Genomic DNA, 27,293 nt, shown 5'->3' on the forward strand with positions numbered 1-27,293 from the left:
TTGGGTTACATACTATTCTGTAAAGTTTAACAATCAGATTTTTTTTTTATTTTCAGTTACTTCTGTAAAAATGTGAAGAACAGTACCTAGTTATTAGAATTGATTAGGCCAATAATATAAAATTCATTTCAATGAAACAGAAAGTGTCATTGTAGTCTAAACATAAGTCAGAGTCCCCCATTCAGTGACTTTACAAAAGAGCTAATTACTTCTTTTAATAAATTCTGGAAAAGAGTTTAATTGCTCAAGAGTTTGAATGATTGAGCAAAGTATCTCAAATTACCAATTTCTACCTTATGGCTGTAATGTTTTCTTTATTAAACATCTCCAAATAAAATATTGCTTAGGATCCTTCATTTATATGAAATTATATCCATGCTGTTAGTGTTCTTAGTATAAATTTTCCACTCTGTCTTATGCAAAGAGTTTGAAAGTAATATCATGGTTGAAACTAAATCTATTAAATTTAATTTGTGTAGAATGACTGCCAGGCTAGTAAAATTTGACTGTAAATAATGAAATCTATTAACTTCTTCAGATGAAAACCTTGAAAAAAAAAGTGACTGTCATCTTTGAAGTATAGGACAAGAAGAAGTAAAAAGATAAATGTTAACAGTGTCCTGGGCACTGCCCCAAAGAAGAATCTGTCCTCATTTAGGGACAAATCCTTAGATTCAAAACTCTTTTGTAGTAGTTGTGAATCTTCTCCTGACATTGGTTGGGTACCACAACCTGAAACAGGGACTCAAGTGCAAGCGTATTAGGGAATCTGGCAAGAGAGTAAGGGAAGTTTATCAAGGATGAGGACAGAGCCAGGATAGAGTGAAAGGTCAGGATAAGTCTGATTTCACTGTAATTTCAGTGGGAAAAGCTTACACTTTCATCCTATTAGATGGAAAGACCCAAGCACATTCCAGCTCTCTCCATTTATGGGTAAAGGGTAGAGGCTCCAATGGCTCAAGGGAAAAACTCCAATATGAGCCTCAGGCATGCACTAATGGAGGCAAATCCACACCATGTTAGAGGAATGGGACACAGGACAAGAACAAGGAATTTCAGGTATCTGGGGAGCACTGACAGGGCCCCTACATCCTTCTGGAGAAAAGTTGAACTGTCTGTGTTTTGGAGCAGTTTCAGGCCCATCACAATATATAAGCAAATTTCTATAGAACTCACTGACTTCAGATAATTAGGTGTATATGATAAAATTTAAAGGAGAGGATTAATTACAGTTATTTACAGCTTGTTTAATTGTCAAATGCTTTTAAAAATCCAAACAAAAAGATGTCTATAAGTCTATCTCAAATTCCTTGAGCAATTATTGAGTACAATTTGTATGATTTTAGGGTTTTAGACCATCCCTTTAATGAAAACATGCTTCTTTCTATAGAAAAGCACACTGCTATGAATAATTAAACATTTCTAGTAGATATTCTTAATTGGAAATGTAACACGAAAGACTATGAGTTTTTACCATATGATAGAGTATCTCTGGGACTTTTGAGAATATCTCAATGACCTCTCCTAGTCCTTCCTATTCTTATCTACAAAATGGGGATAAGGACTGCTAGATCTATTTCACATAGCTGTACTTAACATATACATTAATGAAAAAACAATACGTTTTTTAAGAAATAGAAGAAATTATGAACATATACACTAATGCAAAAATAATACATTTTTTAAGAAATAAAAAAGAATCATTGTAATAAATACGTTCGACAGAAACATATCTATGTGAGGACGATGGGCTTATATGCCTAATTAAATTCAAGTGACAGAAAAAGATGTATTAATAAACTAGTAGGAAATAATTTTAATTAGATGCAATGATAAAATTTCTGATTTCTTAAATACTATGTATTCCAAAGTGATTAGACAATTTCATAAAGTTACGACTAAACAATTTGCTTTCTGATAATAATGATCTTTACATTATTAAGCTCTGGTGCTCCATGTGGATTAAACCTGAACATTGGCATCATATTTACAATACAACTATGTTTCAATAAGCCTAAATTTGTACTTTTGCTCAGTGGTTAATATTCCAGTAGCTGAAAATATTTGTGACCACTAAATACCCAGTAAGCAGTGACTTTCAAGATACTTTTCAAGTCATATCTATGCAAGATTCATCATTTACTTTCCGTGTTTAGTGATCATTACAGGATTAAGTCCACAGACAGCTATACCTATAACAGCAAGTTAAGCACTTCTTCTACAATATACTGTTTGAAGTACTACATTTTTCAATTTCTTTCAGGATAAACTGATACAATTTCTATATTTGCTTTAAATTTAGTGATTCCACTAAGTTGAATAATTTTATCTTCACTCTGCAGTTGCTTAGATACCTCTGGGTATTTTCTGGTTTTATCTTTGTTGCCAGAAGTATTTATGCATTAAACTGGGACCAAGGATACTTTAACCAACTTGATCTCTATTATACTGGCACATGGGTTCCTACTTAGAGGGAGATTAACAAGCCAGTCAAAGTGCTCTCTGGGGATAGTGAGTCTACTGTGTTGAGAGGGTCAAATGCATTATCCATTTCAAATTATAAAGGCTAGAAAACAACTTAAACATGTTCCACGTCCCTCTGCAACTGCTGTTATTATGTATACCACCGGGCTTGCTGTAATTCCTATCATTATTTAATTTCATGTAATAATAAGAATTTTAAAGTTAAACTTTAGCAAAATTCAAGAATTTTTAATTGTCTATTGTCTGACTTTAAATAAGTCCTTGTGTTATATCAAAAGTTTTATACACACACACACACACACACACACACACACACACACACACACACATATATTTATTTTCTTTTGCAGGGAGAAAAGCATCAGTCATTCATTTAAATGAGTTGAATGTAAGATAGTTTGCTTAAGTTAAATCAAACTGCTTAGGTCATTAAGAGGAAGCAATTAGACAAGAAATTCTTTTCAAGATAAATTTGTTGTGAAATTTTTTCAGAAATGAAGTTTTATTTGTCCAAAGGGTAATATATATTAAACTGGAAAACAAAGAAAATATGTTGGCTACTTGGCAATAAATGTAATAGGTAATTAAAAAAAAAAAAAAAAGACCTAAAAACTATGATTACAATTTGGCATCTTGTTTCTTTTTTTTCTTTTTTTGGTCTTTTTTTAGGGCCACACCTGTAGCATATGGAGGTTCCCAAGGGACTAATTCAGAGCTTTAGCTGCAGGGTTATGCCACAGCCCCACAATGCCAGATCCAAGCCATGTCTGTGACCTACACCACAGCTTATAGCAACGCCAAATGTTTAACCCACCGAGCAAGGCCAGAAATCGAACCTGTGCCCTCATGGATGCTAGTCAGATTTGTTTCCACGGAGCCATAATGGGAACTCTGGCATGTCATTTCTTATAAAAAAGAGAAGTTGTGGTATTTCTCTACTGTATATTTTAGCATAATTTTAAGAGGAATATAATATTTTCGTAAACCAGATATCTATACTATATGACCACATTAAAACTGAAAATACGGATATAGTAGTTCATCTATATAGTTTTAAAATACTACTATTATAGAACAATATTAAAGACATCAAACACCTTTATAATCAAATTTAATCTTTCAAAGTAAAATGTTTCATTATATTCTTAATGTAAAGTGATTTAAAGAATTTTTTGGTTCTAAAATATGTTTCTTATTGAACAAAAATTTATCAATGGAATTTTTTTTTACCATATCTGAGTTATTGAGTCAAAAATACAATAAAACTTGAAAAGATTTCTTGTCAGAACCATAGAATACACAAAACTATAGCACACATTGTTGCTTTTCAAAACTATCCAAAGAAGATTTAAAATAGTAAACTATGCTTTGCAGGTTTTTGGTATGAGATAGGCCTCCACTTGTGACAAAACAAAATGGCACACATTTTATTTCCCAAACTACTTACCTTCCTTTTCTCATTCAAAATTTTCCTTTTCCTTTAAGTTGTTCTTACTTTTGTTGCCCTTAATGAAAAACTGGAAGTAATTTTAACCTATATGTTTCTTGCTTTCTTACTAGAATTTATTAGACCTATTCATATCCAACTGCTATTTTCCTATCTTTTTCAGAATTACTCCTAATTCTACACTTTCACATCACTAAAAGTAAACTAAATAATACATGTATTTATTTTGCTAAGAAATAATAAAACATATTAAAAGTTATTCAGTTATCTCTGCAGTAATTAACTTTTCATAAAAAGTGAAAAATTTACTCTTCTAATATTATAGATGGAGAATTTCAGTTAGCATATTTTGTGTCCTACATAAATGAAAAATAGAGAATTAAAAATTTTTTGGTTATTTTCCACATATATTATTTATTTGTATTATTAAATTTTAAATGATATAAACATCAAAAAATTTGAATTTGAAAAGTAAAAATAATTGAATTTATTTTCCTAATAATAGGTCAGTTTCTACCTTCCAATGACAAGTTGTTGACACTGTCCACCTGTCTTTCATCTCAGGCAGGTCTTCTTCCTATTTGCCTTATCATGGCTTCTTCTTCTGGAAATATTCTTTCCTCCACAAATATCACATAAAAGTCCTGAAGCTTTAATTCTATACTATTACTTTCCATGAGCTTGCTTGTTATCTTGCCTTAATCCTTGACTTTGTATTATATATTTTTTTTCTTTCTTTTCATTTGTGCAAATAGCTCGATTTTTTTTTTTTTTTTCTTTTTAGGGCCACGCCTCTGCATATGGAAGTTCCCAAGCTAGGGAGTGAATCAGAGCTGAAGCCACTAGCCTATACCATAGCCATAGCAACTTGGGATCCCAGCCTTGTCTTTGACCCACACTATAGCTCTTGGCAATACCAGATCCCGACCCACCAAGTGAGGCTAAGGATCAAACCCACATCCCCATGGAAACTAGTTGGACTCATCTCCTCTGCACCACAATGGCAAATCCTCTTGATCATTTTTTAACTGGACTTTGCAGAAGAATGAGTGTGGTAATGGTTTTTGTAAATAGTACATTTGATATGATTCTATTTACTGATCTACTAAATATGTAAATCTTAATTCTGGTTCTACTCTATAGTTTTCCCATCATACTTGGATGAACAGGCTTGTAAATGTCTTTTGGTGCTAGGAAGGATTTCTATGCTCAACCCTGCAGCTGGTTTTATCTTTTCCTTGATCAACAGTTTTCTTCTTTTTTTCTGGAGCTTTACTGATACTGAGATTACCTTTACTTGCAGTCTCAATCAATTTTATGTTTTTATTTTATTTTATTTTATTTTATTTATTTTTGTCTTTTTAGGGACACACCTGTGACATATGGAGGTTCCCAGTGTCGAATGGGAGCTCTAGCTGCGGGCCTATGCCACAGACACAGCAGTGCAAGATCCAACCTGCATCTGCCGACTACACCACATCTCACAGTAATGCTGGATCCTTAACCCACTGAGCAAGGCCAGAGATTGAACCTGTGTCCTCATGGATACTAGTCAGATTCGTTTCCACTGAGCCATGATGGGAAGTCCTAAGTATGTGTTTTAAATAAGGAATATGTTATGATCCAAATATCAGTAATTACTAATAATCTACTTTCAACATTGATGAAGTAACAAGACCTACTAGATGTAACCACCCCATTTTAAACGAAAAAGCAAAAAAGGTCAAAATGAAATTTTCAAAGGATTCAGCACTGGGCATTAATCTATAATAGAAGAATTCCAATGGTTAAGCCAGTTTACTCTCCAGAGAGTATCTGAATCACAGTACATGAATAAGAATGCAAACAGAGTCCAGAATATTCCTTCACTTGAAGTCAGATAGTTAATAATTCAAGAAGACCACACTGGCTAGAATTTACAGAACAGAGTACATGAGAAAAATAAAGCATAGCTGTGAGGAAAGGGCTTCACAGAACAAAGAGTTTCAGACATCTGTACAGGATTCCCTTGATGTATAAGCTGAGTTCTGATCAGCACATATGAAAGTACTTGAGGCCAAGAAAAGAATCACTGGAAACAAGCAAACAGAATGATTGTTAGAGAACAGCAAGGGTGGAAATAATTTGTGTTCCTACCAGCCACATGGATAAACCTAGTAATAGATGGGCATCAAGTGGATTACTCAGAAGGCCATTACCTCAGCAATAAGTAAAAATCAATCCCACAGTAAAGAATGCCCTGCTCCATGTAACATAACTACATCCTGAAAGAAAGCTGAAGTATATTTAGGAATACACAAATATTCATCAAGCAAAAAGGTGAATTTTTTGCTAGCATGCAAAAAAAAAAAAAATCACATGTGTGAAAAGGAAGAAAATACAGCCCCCAATTTTAAAAAAGCCTATAGAAACAGACACAGAAATGACAAATAAAATTAGTAGACAAGAAAAGTAAAGCTTAATATAACTATGTCTTATATTTTTAAAATTTGAGCATGTTAAAGAGAGAAATAAGAGATAAATAAAATAAAATCAAACTTCCTAATAGGAAAAATAAAATTTCTGGTGGGAAATTTACACTTGATAGAATTAACAGTGGATTTGATATGGCAAAAAAAAAGGTTAATAAACTTGAAAATATAGAAACTATCCAAATAGTAAAAACTACTAAAAGTAAAACAAAATATGAACTGTAGCCCAATTACAAATGGCTTACTGCATATAAAATTGCCATAGCTGAAATAGGGTTGTCAAATTTTTCAAACCTGAAAAAAAAATACCTTCAGAACTAAGAACCTTAACAAATGCAAATAAAAATGAATAAATCTATAATAAATGCCACCATAATTGAAATTCTAAAAAACACTAGAAAGTAAAAAAGAGAAATATTAAAAACAGCCATCCCCATTATATACAGAGGAAGAAACAACATGAATTATGGCAGATTTTTATGAAAACAATTCAAGCAAGAAAACTGAAAAAACACATTAAAGTTCTGAAATGAAAAGTGGATGTTGGGGGGAATGCTAATGTAGAGTTCTATTCTAGAGAAAACATCTTTCCAAAATAAATAATTAAAAGGTAATGGTATGTGTAAATTTAATATATTTTTGTTATAATTTTTACACCACTTAAATGATAATTGACTACTTAATGAAGAAATAATGACAATATTTGTGGTGTTTATCACAGTTATAAGTAAGACAAAAACGTCAGAGTGTCGGACAGGGAAATGGAAGTGGATGATTTTAAGGTGTAGTCTAGAATTACAGAATGTGCCGTGTGTTAAGAGGTATGAGATTACTTGTGATAAGATAAAGATATGTTCTGTAAACTTATTCACTAAAAAAATTAAACAGAATTGAATCATATTTAATTGTTAATCCAACAAAAAATAGATAACAAAAAGATAAAATAAACTAGAGCAATCACTTCCAAGGAAAATATAAACCAAGGCTTATAAATAATAAAGTCAAATGTAAATTTTCTAAACATTTTAAATAAAAACAGAAATTGGGACACTTTGACTATAAAATTACAAATTATAAAATTACAAATTTATTAAAAGTAATAGAATGACAAATGATAGACAATATTAATTCTAACTAAGTAACACTAGAAACCATATGAATATCTGACTAAGAAAAAGTTTTCAGAAAAATATTGCCAGGAATAAAGATAATCACTTCTTTATAATGATAAGGTTACTCAAATGTAAAGTAATAAGATGAAAGGAAATGATACAAGAAAACAATAGAAAAATAGTAAAATTGTGAACAAAATTTATAATAAGAATCAATAAATCCCAAAGTTATTTCTTTGAAGAAATGATTAAAATCTATAAGCTTCTATTAAGGGGAAAAGAAGAGAGACTCGATATACATTACCAATATCAGAAAGAAGAAAAAGTGTTTTACTACAAATATTACAGATATTAAAATTATAATAAGAAAATATAACAGTAAACAAATTTTGTGAAATGGACAAATTTCTCGAAACACAAAATTACTAAAACTCAGTTAAGAAAAAATAGATAATGTAAATAGACATGTATGGCCTTTAAGGAAAATGAATTTGTATTTACAAAAAAATCTTCCAACAAAGAAAACTCCAGGCCCACATGACATCACTAGTGAATTCTACCACACATTTAACAAAGATTATTGCTCATTTAACATAAATGCTTTAAAAAGGCTTCAGAGGGACAGTTACCATCTCATTCCATTTGGGCAAAATTATCCTGACACCAAACCCTGAAAAAGACAGTAGTGAACAGAATTGAGGTGCCCCAAGCATCCTCATGCTCTGGGGGTTCATATCCTTGTATAGTCAATCCTTTCTCCCCTTGTGTAGTAAAGGCCAGCGACTTGCTTCCAACAATAGAATGCGGCAAAGGCATGAAAAATCACTCCTGTGATTCTATTATCTTTCATAAGACTGTCCAAGAAATTTTGATTATTGTGCATTATCCAGTTCCAAAGCCACATTTTTTGCCATTAGAATAACATCCTATTTCTGGGTACCTACTTCTATCTTAGTTCAAGCGGCTATATCAAATTAGCATAAATTTGATATGTTATAAATAGAAATTTATTTTTCACATTTCTGGAGGGTAGAAGTCTGCAGTCAGGGTGCCTGCGTGGGTGGTTCTGGTGACATCCCAGTTCCAGGCTGCAAAATGTTGACTAAGTGGTTTTGTAACTTCACATGGCAGAAAGAAGCTAGAGAGCCCTCTTGGGTTTCTTTTATAAGGGCACTCGCCTCACTTATGAGAGTTCAAACTTTACGACCTAATTACCTCCCAAAGGTCCTATCCACCTCCTAACACCATCAAATTAGGGATTAAGATTTCAACATGAATTTGGGGAGAACACAAACATTTAGTTAAATGCTGGCATATTCATTATCTTGAGGTGAAGGCACTTAAGAAACAAGAGATGCAGGAAGGGCTCTGTGTCCTCCACTTTCTGCCTAAAAGCAGGGCATAAAATTTATGATGGAAAAATTTCTCTCCCTATACTAGGAAGAGAAAAGCATTCTTATTATCAGAGACTGGGTGTCAACACTGAAATGGATCTGTACAAATAAATAGAATGACGTAACCCCCTATCTTCCCTTAGTTTCCCCTATATATTTCCTAGTCATGGTCCCACAATTTATTGCCCCCAGCCCAATCCGCCTGTTCTTATCAAATACCAACAATTTATTATTTTTTGTTTAAAAAGATCAGTGTTTTAGACCTACTGGCTTCTTTAGATTTATTTTCCTTTCGAAGATTCACTTGCACACAGAAAAATACTCAAGTTTGTGTGCTTTTCTGTTTTGTTTTGTTTTTTTTATGTCACTTTAGTTCTTAGAATCAGCCATAGAACCTGAGCGAGTAGAAGTATATTCTCCCCTTTACTTGGAATTTCTTTTTTTCTTGATGTTTCATTTGAAACAAAACTAGTTGGTTTTGTAATGCTGTCTTATTTTTATAGAGAATTCTGGGAAATTGAGAAAAAAGGAAATGAATATCCTATTGTTTATTTAGTAAATAAATATTTAATTATACCACTAAGATTTCAAAAGTCCTTATTATATTTTATCTTCTCCACTTCTCATTTTTACAAGAATTATAAAGCAAATTTAAGAAAGTACATTTTAAGTTATGTAATTTCCGTAAATCATTCATGAGATACTTGCATTACAATGTTTTTATTTAAAACTCCTAATTTAAAATGAGAGAGAATATTTAGGAGGCAGTGATATTACTATTTACCTCTTTTTATAAACCATAAACATATAAGGAAATTTTTGTGGACCTGAAAGAGATAGGAGAAAAGAATGATAGCCATTACATGTTCTATGGTTGAAGTAGACTTGCTTTTGGCATGAAATAATCTAATTATCATTTATTATATAATGTTTATAGGAAAATATGTTTCTGGTTTTAAATATCATCCTCCAATCTTTTAAAATATCACAGCTCTTTTTTTTTCCTTAGAGACTGCTTTTAGTTTTTTTCCAAAATAAAGACTTCAAATAACCTTTTGGAGAAAGTTATTACTTTTTTCATGGGTCTGGTTTTTTTATTGCTAAAGTTACGTTGATATAATTTGTTTCTCTGCTTTGCCTTCATCCTGGTTGGCAGCTGTCCAAAGGTTTCCAGTAAATTTATTTTAGTGAATTACTTTTCTTCCCTTTGCACTTCTCTTTTGCTGTCTCTCTGTTGCTGGCTATAAGCCCACTATACCCTGGTATGCTTTACTATAAAAACAGGTGAAATAATCTGTTCATGGCATTTGAGACAAGGGTTTTACTTGGTTCAAACAGCTAACTGGTTCTTGCAGCTCCTCTCTGTGGCTACAGTGAATCCATTTTCTCCTTCAGTACTGAGTTGAGTAATTTAGAAACTTAGATTTTTTTTTTTTAAGGATCTTCTGGGATTCAGAGTCTTTTTATGTTTTCTTTAGATAATCTCCATTGCCTTAACCATCTTTACTTAATCTTCTGAATAATGAAGACAAAATAGCTTCATACTTGATGTATTTATCTGTGAATTATGCATATATGGACACACCAAACACAATGAAATTACCAAAGCAGATAATTTAAGGTAGAAACTTACTCAAATATTGAAATCTCTATGTCTTGAGACAGTTAAATCTCATGGATTAATAGGCAATCCTAAATTAACGATGATGTTAAGTGATTTGCTCTTTATGTTATGTATATGAAGCCCACATGCATCAGAAGTATGTACTTACCATTATGTTACAGTCAGGGCCATACACAACTTTGCTATGTCTTATGCAGGAGCTTTGCTTTTCAGTGACTCATAATGTTTCAGCTCATACTTTTAAAACATTTAATGTTCCAAGGGTTTGATTTGAAGAGATATAAAAATAACTCAACTCTATTGTGGTTCATTTTATTAAATGGAGATGAATAAAATGAAAATAACCTCATCCAGCTTGATTATTGACGTTAACTGCACAAGCCTGTACTTTACGCAAATCCTGTAGGAAATAGCAAGAGCCAGCATTAAGCTAAATTATATGAGAGTGTATCTGGTCACATATTATTAGAGACAAAGAATTTTCTAAGAGATAGATAATATATTCAGGATCTTCTGCTTAATGTCAATGTCTAGAAAGAATTGAAATTAAAACATAAATCATGTGTACTACATACAATTAAAAAATTGAACAAGGAATTTAAAAGCTTGAAATAAGACTGAGGAAAAGGTGCAGCTATAGCCTACCTATTAAAACTGTATTTTCTGTTTCAGAGTGTAGAGTTTCTATAAGAAGGGAAAATTGTAGGTCCTAGGAAAAAGTGGCAGATGTATTCAATATTAAACCTAAAACTTTGAATGATCAACTCTGTGACCTTGAGCAAATTATTAGGCCTATTCTGTGATAAATACTAAAAATTTCTTTATGGTGTTTTGATATCTTTGCTCAAATAGTCTTAAAATATATAATCTATATCGGTTTCCATACTATTTTTATGAGTAACTAGTTATTTTAAATTTTCAATGTGACACATTGCAGAAAAATTACTAGGTGGTTTGAGGAAGAAGAGGCAGTAGGCATTTGGCTATTTGAAGCTTCAGTAATATTTTATATTTAGCAAATCTTCAACAAATGTCAGAAGCTATACAGTGCCTGGTAGGAAACTGACTGGGCATAAAACAAGGAAAAGTCTTATCCTGGGATAAGGAGAATAAGAGCTGATGTATTTTACTCTTCAAGTAATAACTTTATAATTTCAATACAGATAATCCCTCAACAAATAACCCTCAAAGATAGGTAATTCTTATTAAAATAATAATAATAATAATAAAAAGAATTCCTAACAACAACGAAAAAGGTAATTCTTATTGCTTATATAAGAAGTGTTTAATATTATACTAAAACATAGCTCTCCATTTTTTATTTCTTTAAACTTGTCTTAAACAAGGGAGACCAGTGCTTTAAATTAGGCTCATGTCATTCCTAATCAGCTCATTTATATATTTTACATATAATGTGTACTCAACATGTCTTATTAAATGGAAAATATCGCAGTTTTTTTTTTTATTTTAAAGATAACAAAATTGATAGAGGCTGTGGAAAACAGTGTTATATCTAAAAATTTTGAAAAAAAGTACAAAAGAACATGAATTTATTTTTATTACTACTAAAATCCAAAGCAATAATTTTTTATTTGCATGTTGTTATGACCCATACTTATCAACTCATTTTCTTTAGGGCAAATAATTTTTAAACTTCCAGAAGTAACACATTTATGAAAGTATGTCTTAAAATGAAATATAATAGAATAATAATTGTGAGGGTGCCTATCTTTTTTTTTGTTTTTTTTTTTTTTTTTTTTTTGTCTTTTTGCTATTTCTTTGGGCCGCTCTCGCGGCATATGGAGTTCCCAGGCTAGAGGTCCAATCGGAGCTGTAGCCACCGGCCTACACCAGAGCCACAGCAACGTGGGATCCGAGCCGCGTCTGCAACCTACACCACAGCTCACGGCAACGCGGGATCCTTAACCCACTGAGCAAGGGCAGGGACCGAACCCGCAACCTCATGGTTCCTAGTTGGATTCATTAACCACTGCGCCATGACAGGAACTCCCGAGGGTGCCTATCTTTTAAAGAACATTTTTTGTTTATACAATTGCGTGTTAGGTAGGAGTATTGGGATGTGCTGTAAACTAAACTTTTTTTCTGAGTCAAGATCAAAAAGTTTAAAAACCACTATTTCTAGGCAAGTTTGCCCATGAGAGGAGGGGAAGAGAAAGAGAGATGGTGGATATCATCTTCAGGAAAATGCAAAAGGTGTTATTTTAGTTTTCACTGAACACTGTAGTGTCTTCCATCTCAGGGAAAGCTCATAACAGAAGTCAGCTAATGATCTGAGAGAGTATTAACAAAATGATAAGAGCTGTCAAAGCTAATATATACCCCAAACCAGCGTATGAAAATAGTTGTTGTAAGTACTAATTATGGATAAAATTAATACATAATAAATATCACTAATGAAGAGCTTGCAATGTTCTGTGACCTGTACTAAATTATTTACATTTATATTTGGTTCTCACAGAGATCCTATGCCAGAATTACAGATTTACTCAATTTACAAAAAGAAAATTGTGGGGATGATTATTCTGGTTAGAATGAGGAAGCTGAAGTCAAAGACATTAAATAAATTGATGAAAATCACACAAATAGAAAATGGAGAAGCCTTGATTAAAACTCATAATCCTTTGACTCATCTATATTGATTTTAGAAAGCCCCACATGTTTTCTTCTATAAGATCTTTTTAATTGACAAATGCTCCCTATTGATGTCATAAGAAATAAGACAACTAAATTTCCTTTCCTTGATATTCTGTGATATGTCTCTGGATCACTGCTAATAGGATGAAATAGAAAACTTTTTCACATGAAATACTTCTGTTAACCCTGGCTTGCTTTCTCTGTTTCAGTGATGTTTGTTTCACGGCTATGGGTACAATCTCCAAAATCTGCTATGAATAATGACAACTCGCATCTCTGCATCGAATGTTATCACGCCCACAAACATGATTTGGTAATAGTAAGACCTGGCTAAAATTTAAACATTTCTATTTAAAATATATAAATTGGAATTCCTGCATTTAGAAAGTTTTGACTAGGGAAGGGTTTATGCTTCTGAGCATTTCGTAGATTGGTTTGGATTCAGGATGGGTTTGGATTTTAGATATTAAAGAATCATGTATTGATTCTACCTCAGGATTATTTTCAACCTGACCTAGAGACAAAATTTGGTTATCTTTGACATATAGTAGGGATTTCATTAACATAGCCAATTGAATGTTTGTGTCTTCTTGGGTTCCCAATTATGACTCCTGATCCTCAGCCTCAGAGTGAATACAGCATTTCTAAAAGTCATAGCTAAAGCCGTGGCCTTTTACATATGCATGTATGTGTTTATGTATTATTTATTTATATAAGCTAAAGCTATGTTTAAGTTAGTGTGCCCTTCAAGAGCTGGATTTTATATTTGTAATGATTTTTGGCTCAAGTACATATGTTTAAGCACAAGTATAAATGAGACCTGAGAACCAGTAATGGTGGTAGCCTCCTGCAAAAGGGAAAATTCTGCCATATAAAATACAGAGCCATTCTCACTCTGTTCATGGAAGCAAGGGTTTTTATTTATCCCTTTGCAACTGACTTAAAATCTGCTCACTTTAAATCTTCAATCATTTAAAAATTTCTAATTCCTTATTTTTCAATTTCAAAGTCTATCTCTGAAATCATATTTCTCTTAAATTTGTGGCCTGTGCATTCTTAGAAAAACAGAAACTGAACTAATGTATTCATATGTATTCATAGAATTAATTTATCTATAATTTGTGAGTGTGCACACATTTTAGCACAGAAAAAAATCAATATGTGTTAGTAAAGTATGTTGCCCCGGACCTCACACACATTATGATTCACTAATGGTACACATATAACACATGCATATTACCTTTGCAAGATCTGAATAGTTCATACTTCCAAGTGATGTCTTGGCCAGAGGGTATAAGAAATTGGAGGCCAGTTTCCACTTCTAAATATATTTTACATGAAATATAAAATATGTTTGGTGTTATTATGGTGAAGAGAATCATTTTGAAAGAATGCCACAGAATAGCTAAACAGGTTTTTTTCCTTTCTGACTATCCGGAGAAATGTAATAAGAATGAAATAAGCCTAATTTCACTTTAATCATAGCCTAAAAAGTAATATTTATGACATTAGCTTAAATGTCACTTTTTTGGGAAGGACTTTCTTAGCTGTTTCTCAATCAAGGCAGAATCCATCCTGCTTATCTGGTTCTCATTCATCTGTTTTATAGGACATAACATATTGTCTGTGATATATATATGCTTTTGAGTTTGTGCTGTTCCTCTCTGGTCCATAAGTGTCTCCATGTTCCAAATATAGTTATTTTCTATATCCTTTATATATACTCCTTGAATCCTCTGCACCAACAAAGCGTACAAACCCTAATAAAGACTCAATGATTTAATCATATAGATGATTTTTCAAAACAAAATATTGGAAAATGTAAATTGAAACTTCACTCTTCCCTTTTGGAAGGTTTTTTTCCCGGTTTTACTGATATATCATTGACATGTAACTGTATAAGATTAAATTGCACACCATAATAATTGGATTCACATATATTGTGAAATTATTATTACAATAAATTTAGTCATCATCCACCTTCTTTTAGATATAATAAAAGAGAAAGGCATAAAAAGAAAAAAAAATTTTCCTTGTGAAGAGAAATCTTTGAACTTACTCCCTTAACAACTTTCATATTTATCATATGGCAGTGTTAACTATAGTCAATATGTTGTACCTTACATCCCTAGTAATAATTTATCTTGAAACTTTGAGTTTGTACCTTTTGATTATCTTTCTTAGTGATTTTTGTCAACAAAAATGCTAAGGTACAATTTTGGTGTATGATTTTCCAAAGTAATTTTACTGAGATTCCTACATACTTTCTACTGATTTTTATGTAATTTTTATAGAATATCATCAATATAGAACACAAGAAAAGTACGTATAATGGTAATTAATGGCCATTGTCAGTTTGAATATGAACATTTCACATTGCTTATTTTTGTCTTCAGATTTCAAATTTTCATGTTATAAATGTTGTTCGCCTTCTCCACATTGAATTAGATGTTGTTTCTCTAGACTTGAATAATACGCTAATCGATCTTCAAAAATGTTCCTTTTATTCTTGAGAAGAATGTGTATTCTACTGCTGTGGGTGGGATGTTCTGTATATACGTATATACATTTTCTCTGTAACGTTATTCCAATTCTCTGTGTAATTATTAATATTATGTTTGGATGTTCTATCCATTATTAAAAGTGGTGTATTTAAGTGTTCTACTCTTATTGTATTGCTGTTTTTCCCTTAAGTTCTGCCAATGTTAGCTTTCCATATCTAGGTGTTCTGATGTCGAATCCATATATATTTATAATTGTCATAGTTTTCTGATGAATTGACACTTCTTTGATGTATAATGTCCTTCTTTGTCTCCTGTGATAGCTTTTGGTAAAGTCTATTTCATGAAGTCTATTTTGTCTAATGTAACTAGAGCAACCCCTGATAACTTTCGGTTATTATTTTCATGGAATATCTCCTACCATCCACTTATTTACAACCTATGTGTATCCTTAATACTAAGGTGAGTCTCTTGCAGAAATCCTGTAGTGGGCCCTTGTTTTCTCTATCCTTTCTTTCATTCTTTCACTCTATGTTTTGATTGGGAAATTTGATCAATTTGCATTTAAAGTAAGTGCTTGAGGGAAAGATTTATGATTGTCATTTGTTAGTTGTTTTCCATTAATCTTGTAGATAATTTTCTGTCTTTTCCTCTCTTCTTGTCTTTGTATTTTGCTAATTTTTGTAAATTAGTATGCTTTGGTACTTTTCTTTGTGTAACTCCTTTAGGTAGTTTTGTGGTTACCTTGGAGCTTATGTAAAATATCTTACATTTTAACAGTTATTTTAAGCTGATAACTGGTTCACCGATACACACATACTTTTCTCTTTAACTTCACTCTCCATGTATGCTTGTGATTCTTGTCAAAATGTGTGTTTATTTATACTGTGAATTTTAACATATTTAAATATATATTTTCACTTTTTTGTTTTACTTTTATACTGGAATTAAAAGTGATTTTTCCATCACTGTTATAGTAATAAAACTTCTATCTGGGTCTATTCGTTTAATTTTACTGATGAATTTCATGTATTCACATGTTATCATATTGCTTTTTAGTGTCTTTTTTTATATCAACTTGAAAAACTCTCTTTAGCATTTCTTGTAAGTTAGGTCTCATGGTAATGTATTTCTCAGCTTTTGTTTATTGTGTACAATATCTCCCCTTATTTTCAAAGGATACTTTTGTAAAATATTATATTCTTACAAAGCATTTTTTCCATGACTTTGAATGTAATATCCTATTCCCCTCTGGTGTATAAGATTTTGACTGAAAAAGTCCACTGATAGTCTTATGGGTAGGGGATTTCCTTTACATGTGGTGATTTGTTTTCTTTCTGTTTTCAGACTTGTGGTTGCCAAGAGGGAAGCGGAGGAAGTGGGAGGGACTGGGAATTTAGGGTTAATAGATGCAGACTATTGCCTTTGAAATGGATAAGCAATGAGGTCCTGCTGTGTAGCACTAGGAACTATGTCTGGTCCCTTGTGATGGAGCATAAAAATGTGAGAAAAAAAATGTACACATGTATGTGTGACTGGGTCACCTTGCTGTGCAGCAGAAAATTGAAATATATATATATATATATATATAAATAAATGATAAAAATAAATTTAAAAAGACAGAACACTGTAAATCAGCTATAATGGAAAAAATAAAAATCACTATAAAAAAACAAAATTATCTTTTTGAACTTCAACTTTGACAGTTTGATTCCAATATATTCTAATGTTGATTCTTTGGAGTCATTATTTTTATTGTCTTTCAGGCATCTTGGATTGGAATGACTTCCCTTCCCCAGATTTGAGGAGGTTTTAGCCATTATTTTTTTGAATAAGCTTTCTGGTCATTCCTGTCTTTAACTTATAGAACTTTTTAATGGTAATACTGGTCCACTTTATAGTGTTCCTTAAGCCATTTAAGCTTCCTCCACTCATTTTCATTCGTTGTCACTTTTCTCTTCTAAGTTATTTCCAGTGACTTGTCATTGAGTTGATTAATCCTTTCTTCTGCTTGATCTATTGTGATGTAATGACTATATGTAGTATTGTATTTACATTATGTTTTTCTTTTTTGTGTGTACATCTATTACAGATTTTTGGTTTTTGGTTACCATGAGGTTTTGCTATATACTATATCAAATGCCTATATCTATATTTATATAGATATAAAGCCTATATATATATATAAAGCCATATTTACATATAATTGTTTTAATTTGCTGATCTCTTAATTTCAAATATATCTTAAAATCCTGCATTTGAAATCTCTTCCTTTCATGCTTACTGATTTTGATATCATATTTGTGTGTTGATGATTTCCTTCCTTAACTGTATATTTGCTTTTACTGATGATCTTTCTTGGTTCATATTTTTTATTTGTTTCATTTGTTTCTATTTGTGATCTTACATTTTCTGCCTAGAGAATTTCCTTTAGCTTTTGTTATAAAGCTAGTTTGGTGGTGCTGAATTCTTTTAGCTTTTAGCTTTTATTGCTTTTCTCTTTTTGCTTTTAATATTTTCTTTGTCTTTAATATTTATCAATTGGATTGCCAGGTGTCTTGACATGGTCCTACTGTGTTAATCCTGTATGGGATTTTTTGACTCCCATGTTAGGAAAGTTGTCAGCTATTATCTCTTCAAATATTTTCTCAGACCGTTTCTCTCTTCTCCTTATGGGACCTGTATAATGTAAATGTTGATGTGTTTAACATTGCCCAAGAGGTCTCTTAAACTATATTCCTTTCTTTTTATTCTTTTTTCTTTATTCTGTTCCACAGCAATGATTTCTACCACTCTCCAACTTGCTGATCTGTTCTTCTGCTTTATTTATTCTGCTCTTGATTCCTATAGTGTACTTTTCATTTTTTATTTTACACTTCAACTCTGTTTAATTGTTCATCATTTCTAAGTCTTTGTTTAAAAATTTTTGTATCTTCTCACTCTGTTCATTAATTACTTTCCTGAGTTCTTGGATCATCTTTGTGATCATTACTCTGAACTCTTTCTCAGGTAGATTGCCTATTCCCACTTAACTTAGTTGTTTTTCTGGGGTTTTATCTTGTTCCTTCATCTGGAAGATAGTCCTTTGTCATCACATTTTTCTTAATATTCTATTTATATTTTAATGTACGTGATGAATTATTTACATTTCTTGACTTTGGAAAAGTGTCCCTCTATAGTGTATGTCCAATGTGTCCCAGCAGCACACTCCCTTCTCATCACTCAAGAGCCAGGGACCGACTAGTCCTTGGGTAGATTCTGACTTGTGTTTGGGGACTCAGTTCCACAGGCTGTAGGACTGTAAATTTCTTGCTTCTGGTATCTGCCTCCTGAGGCATGAGGCTGGTCCAGAGGCTTGCACAGGCTTCCTGGCAGGAGAGGCCAGTCCCTCCCCACTGGTGGGTAGAGCTAGGTCTTAGCCCTCTAGTGGGCAGGGCTGTATCAAGGGGCATGTCTAAAGGTGGCTATAGGCTCTGGAAGTCTTTATGCAGTTTGTTGGAAGGTGAGGCTATGTTCCTGCCCCATTGATTGTTGGCTTGAAGCATCCCAGCACAGAGCCTACAGGCTTTTGTATGGGGCCAGGTTTTGGTGTTAATAATCCAAGCAAGAGTTGAGGTAAATGAATGCTCCTCAATATTCCCATATCCCCATCGCCAGTTTTTATGACTCCAGTGAGAGACACAGCTTCCTTTACCTCCTTAGAAGACCCTCTAAGACAAGCAGGTAGGTCTGGCCCAGGTTCCTATGAAGTCAATGCTTTTACCCTGGATACCAGTGCACACAAGATCTTGTGTGTGACCTCCAAGAATGGTGTCTCTGTTTCCTCTGGTCTTGTTGAGCTCCTGCAATCAAGCCCCAATGGACTTCAAAACCATATGATTTGTGAGTTCCTCCTCTCAATGCCAAACACCTAGGCTGAGGAGCCTGACATGGGGCTCAGGACCCTCAATCTTGTGGGAGAATTTCTGTGATATAATTAATCTCCAGTTTCTGTGTTGCCCACCCAGGTGGTATGGGATTTGATTAAATTGTGAGTATTCCTTGTCCTAATTTCTCATTGTGGTTTCTCCTTTATATCTTTGGATATAGAATATCTTTTTTTAAAAAATAGCTTCCAGTATATTTTATCAATGGTTTTTCAGAAGTCAGTTTTGATTTTGCTGTGTTCATGAGAGGAGGTGAGCTCAAGGTCCTTCTAGTTCACAATATTCAGACTTCCCCTTCCGTTTGATCTAGTATGCTGTTGAACTCCTCTAATAACATTTTCATACACTTATCATACCCTTCAGTTCTATTATTTTTGTTTGGTATTTTAATATTCTTCTATATTTTTGTTGAAATTTTTACTTTTTTTGTTCATTTTTCTCTTGACCTCAATAAACATATTTATGAGAGTTACTATTAATTCTCCATTCAGGCAAATCTAACTTTACTTCATTTGGGTCAGTTCCTCAAGATTTATCTCATTCCTTTGCTTATAACATCTTTGCCTGTTTCTTCATTTTCTTTGACTCTCTATATTGGTGTCTATACATTCAGCACAACAGGTCCCTCTCATAGTCTTCATATACTAACTTTATACAGGAGTGCACCACAACCAATAACATTAATCTGAAATTTTAGGGGCCTCTAACAATTCTTTATCTCCTCAAGAATAAGCAGGCTGCTGTGGTTTTTGTCTGCTTACTCTGCAATGAACTGGGCAGGGGAGTGTAGCTATGGCATCTCCCAGTCCAAGACCCCAACTCTATCCTCTCCTGGAAATCTAGACTGTGACAGATCCATCAGTGCTCCATTACCGGCAAGAAAGATGCTAGTTTTGTAAGCAGTCCTGGAAAATTTGTGGCACTGGATGCATAAATCAACACCTTACTCTCTCAAGAGGAAGGTGAGAGCTGAGAATTTTTTTTTTTTTTTTTTTTTTTTTTTGTCCGCTTGGTCTGTGTTGAACAGGGACTAGGATCAATGGGGTTTACCAAATACAACAGGTAAACAAAGATACTACCTAGATTCTCCTCTGGATGATTCAACTCCTCTGGGTGGTTAGATTCTGCTGGACCCATCACAATTCAAAGACTGGCAACAGAAGATGGTCCCCCAGGGAACCCCTTCAGAGTGTTGAGGCATTAGATCCAGAACAACCTATTATCTCCCTGCGTGAAGCTGGAATGTATGGGTCTCTTTCTGATCAGATGGCATTGCACTAGGGATAGGTCTATGTTGAGAGGATGTTGCATATCTCTCTTACAGTTTTCAAGAGTGGGAATTAACATTATTCTTTAGGATGCATAAACATTTTGATTAGTTTTTGATTTCTCATAAATATAACTTGTCTGTGACATTGCCATATCAGTGTGTTTGTGGGGATAAGGGGGATCTAGAGCTTTTTATTCTACCTTCTTGCTAACATCACTTCATGTTTCTTTTTATATATTAAGAAAGGGGGGGAGCAGGGGCGGTTCCCATTGTGGTACAGTGGAAAAAAATCCAACTAGTATCCATGTGTTCAATCCCTGGCTTCAATCAGTGGGTCACAGATGCAGGTCTGACCTTGCATTGCTGTGACTGTGGTGTAGGTCAGCAGCTGTAGCTCTGATTCAGCTCTGGTGTAGGTCACAGATGCAGCTCAGACCTTGCACTGCTGTGACTGTGGTGTAGGCCAGCAGCTGTAGCTCTGATTCAGCTCCTAGCCTGGGTATTTCCATATGGCAGAGGTGCAACCTTAAAAAAACAAACAAAATGTAGGGGGAAATTTTCAAGAGGACTTACAATCACATAGTGGTCTATTGGTTGAAATAGAGCAAAGATAATCATCTTCTGATTTCCAACTCAATTCTCTAACAACAAAATTTTGCAAGCCTTATATACTATCTGCCATCCATTTACTACCTCACCATGTAATACTTTTTCAAGGTTCCATTTGGCTTAAAAGAAGGGAATTTTTGATACATTTAATTTTGGAGTTTTTCTTATAATGTTTATTGACCTTGTAGGCAACTAGAACATAATTTATAAAGAAGAAAGGATTGAGAAAAACAGTGAGGTATTTTAGTTGGGAATGTAACTTCTGTCACATTATTCTCAGTTCACATAGATGTCAGAATGAACAGAAAAAGAAAACAGAACTGAATCATTCAAATAAAGTCCTTAGTTACTACTTCAAGACAATAGTCACAGTTCTGAATAGTCTTTTTCCTGATAATACTTTATTAAAAATAATAACACTAAATTTATAAGTATTATTTAGAAAAGCTTCCTAATGAAAGGATGGAGAACTTAACTTATTTTTCTAATTTGAGTCTGTGTATATAAGAGCAGGCCTAAGTTTTACTCTACAAATAGACCGTGATAAATTTTTGATATAGATTATTGTATATTAAACTTATTCAATGATAAATTGTTTCCCTAGAACATCAATATAAAACAATATTTGAGTACATTTTAAAAGTTCTTATAACTGTATTAATGTGATAATTAAATAGTATATTGAAACAATTAAAAAACTATCTACTTTTCTACAATAGCCATAGGTAACATGATTTAAATTTATTAACTCATTTACCAATAAGAAGTGACATCAGTTATTTCTGATTCTAATCTCAAAAACATTACCTTAAAAGGTACACTGAGATTGTTTTGCTACTTTTCTGTAAAGAAATAAAATTGTAAGTAAATAAAATGTAAAAAATATCACCATTTAAAAAATTTCTTGATGAAATGTGATGTTCACTGATTCGAATTGTGTTAAATTGGAAAGAGATGTGTTGAAAAGAGATTAAGATATAGTCGGTGTACATATAATCCACATTCTCTAATCTAATTCTTGCATTAACAATTCTAAGAAGTTATCTGTGGTAAATAGACAGGTAACTTATTTGGATACTAGATACAAATCATGAAAATATTTTTATTTTAATTAGCTCTCATATCCTAAAAAGCCAATTAAACATGTTAATTTTAACATTATTTTAATATTTTCAAGAAGTTATTACATGATCTAATTTGAATAAGCATTTGTTACCTGTAGACATATGTTATTCACATTTCTTTACATTAGAAAAAGCATGTAATTATCATTAGGGAAAACCCTTTTGCAGAACTATTAAAAATGACATGGATACTTTATTCACAACTTATATTCTTCATGAGGAAATTTTTACCACTAGATTATAATGCATTTATAGTATGTGGCAACCAAACCAAAAGAAAAAATTCAGAGAGTATGTTTTTTCCCAATGTGTTGATTTCTTTGTGTCTAGAAGCCGACAACACAAAAAAACAAACAAAAAGGAAGATAGTAATAAAAGAAAACAAAATTGTTTTTTTCCTACTTTTACTGGTTTTCCCATAGCAAAATAAGATGTGTGACCCATAATTGCATGGCCTAGTGATAGAAATTGAGTAAAATCACATTTTTGTGGAAGAACATCAGCTAGAATATTGTTAAACATAAACTTTTATTCAGAATGCTCCAACAAAATATGACTCCAATGGAGTGTTCTAATTTAGAAAAAAAAAAAAAAAAGGCAAAATATTTATTAGGCTTTAGCAAAGGTGTCAATCTCAGTTCAGCTAGTTTCAAGGACAGCTGGTTAAAATGGTTCTCCAAAGAGACAGGAGATAGGAAAGATTTTTACAGCTTAGCAAGGTGAAAGGAGTGGCACAGTGGCCAGGGCTAAGATCAAGGAGAAGTGAAAAGTTTTCAAGAAATAGGTATAATGACTAAAGTCATGCAAGAGCCACAGTGGAAAACTGCATTTCTCCTTGTTCTGTGAGGAAACTGAGTTTCATTGTTTCACACAACAAGTTAATGTGAGAAGTGTTCAATTATCAGCATCTTTTATAATCTCCATAGGGTGTGAAGGGCCACCACCTCTACCATAATACCAAATAATTATTTATTTGGTCTGTTTGTTCCCTATATGAAACCATCCACATCCCCACTAGTTCAATATCTTTCCTACCTTTTTGTTAAGTTAAAACACTTGTACTGGAGTGTCTCCATAAGACACTCTGTACTTGTGTATTTATTTTCAGTGGGATCTAAAGACCTTCTGACCTTTCTATCTTCTGGCTTAATCTTTACTAAAACTGGAAAATGAAGAATGATTTTTCTCCTCTTCATTCTTCCTGATATGCACCATACCTCCCTCTCTCTCTCAATTCCAATTCTGCTTGCATACCGGTTCCTGAGGTGATGGTTCTATGGCTTCCCTTGTGAAAATGCTGTAGGAAAAACTTACTCAAACTCTGCATACTATAAATCATTGTAATTCAGAGGTGAAGATTTTCTTAGGAAGAACATAATGATTCAAAGATGTGTTAATAATCTCTCAAATACACTGTGCTTGTGATTGCTAATTATTTTCAGTTCTTCCAACTCAGCTCCAGCATCACTATTTCAGGGAATAATATTTGGATCCATTTTATACCTCTCACAAATACCAAGTCCTGTCTCCTGATTATCAGCTTTTATGGCATTACATTCATCTCCTTCAAATCATATACTTATAATGATTAAATTATTTGTTTAAAGTAATTTTCCTTTATACAATATCTTTTCTACACTATTATTTTCAGGGCATAGTTTCTGGCACATAACTTATGGAAAATAATTATTTATTAGGAATAATTTCTTTTACTATTTTTATAATATTCCACATTTTCCAGATGACTACAAATTCATTTTCCCTAAACATATGTATAACAACTTTTCTTTACAAATGTTTTAATCTTTCTGATATTTAAAGAAATAACAAATATAGCATGTTAAGCCCTATTTTACTTCCCATTTGTCTATTTCTGCACTGTATTTTCATTGCATATTTTTACTCATTGAATTTTTCTCTTTTAACTATGGTTAGTCATTAAAAGTGAATATTATTTTGTTCTCACCTTTAGAAACTTTTTCTAATTAGCCTTAAAACAGAAAAAAACTTTAAGTTCAAGTTTAGTATTTTATTCATAATAATTTAGGTTATATTTCCTTTGACTTATGTTAAGGGTACTTTTGTTAATTTCTATTTCTTATAGTGAATTATACAAATTATTTCTCACTATAAGTTATACTATTTTACAGTCTTTTTAATTAGGACCGGGTGCAATTTAAGTGGATTTCCTTTTTTTAAATATTCCTGAACTTAGGCAATGCTTGACTGAATGTTTTTGCCCTTTGTTTGACAGTGTTGCTAACTTAGAGAAGTAATAATTGTAACTTATGAGCTTTTAGAAATGTTTTCAATTTAAAAGTAAAATTTATCCAAACCTAAGTGAATTTTGGAGTTACTTCAATTATTCTCAGCAAAAAATAAATTCACTACAAATTTATCAATAATAGAAACAGAATTTCATGTCAATTTGCATTTCAATTAAGAAACACAAATAGTTGTATGTAAAATTTTATTTCCTAGAATAAAAATTTTGTACATTGTGGGTATATATCACAATATAAGTAAAATTAGATATAGGAAATCATTCGAGTGGGACTAAAGGCATGAATCATGTCTCCAATATCATCATGACACCAGCTATACCTGTTTTTATTTATTATTGCTCAAGCTTGGATCAATTTTTTTTTTTAGAATAGAGGAAAGAAGAATCATTTAAATCTGTCTGAAATCATTGGGAAATGTTTCATTTAAGTGATATTCCCTTGGAACCCTATTTCATGATGTTATAAAATGATATATGATTATACTCACATAAGTTTAAGTACTATACTTGTTATTTAGTACACAATAAATGTCAACTACCCTTTACTTTTAATTATTAAGCATAAATATGTGGAAATGGGAAAACCATCTGCAAGGTAAAAATCCCATAGGGCTTATGAAGATAAGCCTGTCACTCAGTGTAGACTTCAGTCCCTCCAAATGGAAGGCACTCGGCATGCTCAACAGGCCTGACTCACACACTTTCCACCTCCCTTCTGTCATTGAGTCTTGGCACATGTTTCTTTGCCAGTAGTATTGAGTATTCAGTCTCTTCCTAACTAGACTGAAAACTCAAAAATACTAGGAATTTATTTTATCCTTTTCACTGTGGAAGGTCCAGTAACTAGAGCAGTGCCTGGCAGATGCTTGTCTAAATTTTGACAACTCCTATTACAGAGGCACTATTGTTATTCTCATTTAACTAAAGAGGTAACTGAGGCAGCAAGAGTATGAGTGACTTGTACAAGATCACATAGATACTAAGTAATGAAGCCACCAGAATACTTTTCAAGATGAATTGCCTAAGGTTCACACTGAGAAATTCTTGTAAGAGTTACCATTGTAGCTCAGCAGGTTAAGGACCCGACATTGTCTCTAAAAGAATGCTGGTTCAATCCCTGGCCTTTCTTGGTAGGTAAGGATCCAGCATTAAGGCAAGCTATGGTATAGTTCTCAGATGTGGCTTGGATCCAATGTTGCTGTGGCTGTGGTATAGGCTGCAGCTGCAACTCTGATTTGACTCATAGTCTGAAAACTTCCATTTGCCTCTGGTGAGGCCATAAAAAAAAAACAAACAAAAGAAGAGTAAAACTAAAACTTTTTTGTAAAAGAATAAAGCCAGAGTTCCTGTTGTGGCTCAGCAGTAATAAACCTGACTGGTATACATGAGAATGCAGGTTCAATCCCTGGCCTTGCTCACTGGGTTAAGGATCTGGCATTACTTGGGCTATGGCATAGGCTGGCAGCTGTAGCTTTGATCTGACCCCTAGTCTGGGAAATTCCATGTGCCATGGGTGTTGCACGAAAAAAAAAAAGAGACAGAAAAAAAAAAAGTAAAAAGAAAGAAAGCTGAATCTGTATGTCTAGCGGGGAGGGGAAATGTAATAATAGACAAAATAAATTCAAACAACATTGTTGAAATAATAATAAAAAAATGCCTTTAGAGTCCTTTTGAGAAGGCAAAAGGATATTATAACAGAAATGTTTAGAAAAAAATGTAGGTTGACTTTTCATTCTTGGGACCCAGTAGATTGATATTAAAACTATTTTAAAATCATCTTAAATGTAGCTAAAGTTTGGCTGGACAAGAAGGAAAACTTCAGTGAGCATAAGAACTCAGAAAAGTAAACTGATCCCCAAAGCTCAGTTTAGTCTTGCAGGTGCTTGATGAATCTATTGTATATTAGTGTTCAGGGTCCACATTCTAGGGGAAACAGTGACAAAGCCAAGGGCCCAGCCCAGGTAGTGTTAAAGGGAAAAGTCTACCATAAAGTTAGAATCTCTGATGAGAAATCAGGGGGTTGAAGTTGAACTAGAAAAAAAAAAAAAAAAAAAAATCATGCTCTTCCTTGGGGATGACAACAACAAAAATTCCACTTTAAAACTTGTGGCTGAAGTACCCATCGTGGCAGAGGAAATGAACCAGCTAGTATCTATGAGGATGCAGATTCGATCCCTGGCCTTGCTCAAGGGGTCAAGAATCCTGCATTGCCATGAGCTATGGTATAGGTCACAGACATGACTCAGATCTGGTGTTGCTGTGGCTATGGTGTAGACCAGCAGCTGCAGCTCCAATTTGTCCCTAACCTGGGAACTTCCATGCCATGTGTGCGGCTCTAAAAAGCAAAAACAAACAAGCAAAAACTTTGGTGCTTAGAAGAAGGCATAGCAAG

Source organism: Sus scrofa, chromosome 11, assembly GCF_054392235.1.
Source record: "Sus scrofa isolate SSC_HxYL_T2T_F1_AM1 chromosome 11, Sscrofa_HxYL_maternal_Yorkshire_Landrace_v2.0, whole genome shotgun sequence".
In the NCBI taxonomy this organism is placed as follows: domain Eukaryota; kingdom Metazoa; phylum Chordata; class Mammalia; order Artiodactyla; family Suidae; genus Sus; species Sus scrofa.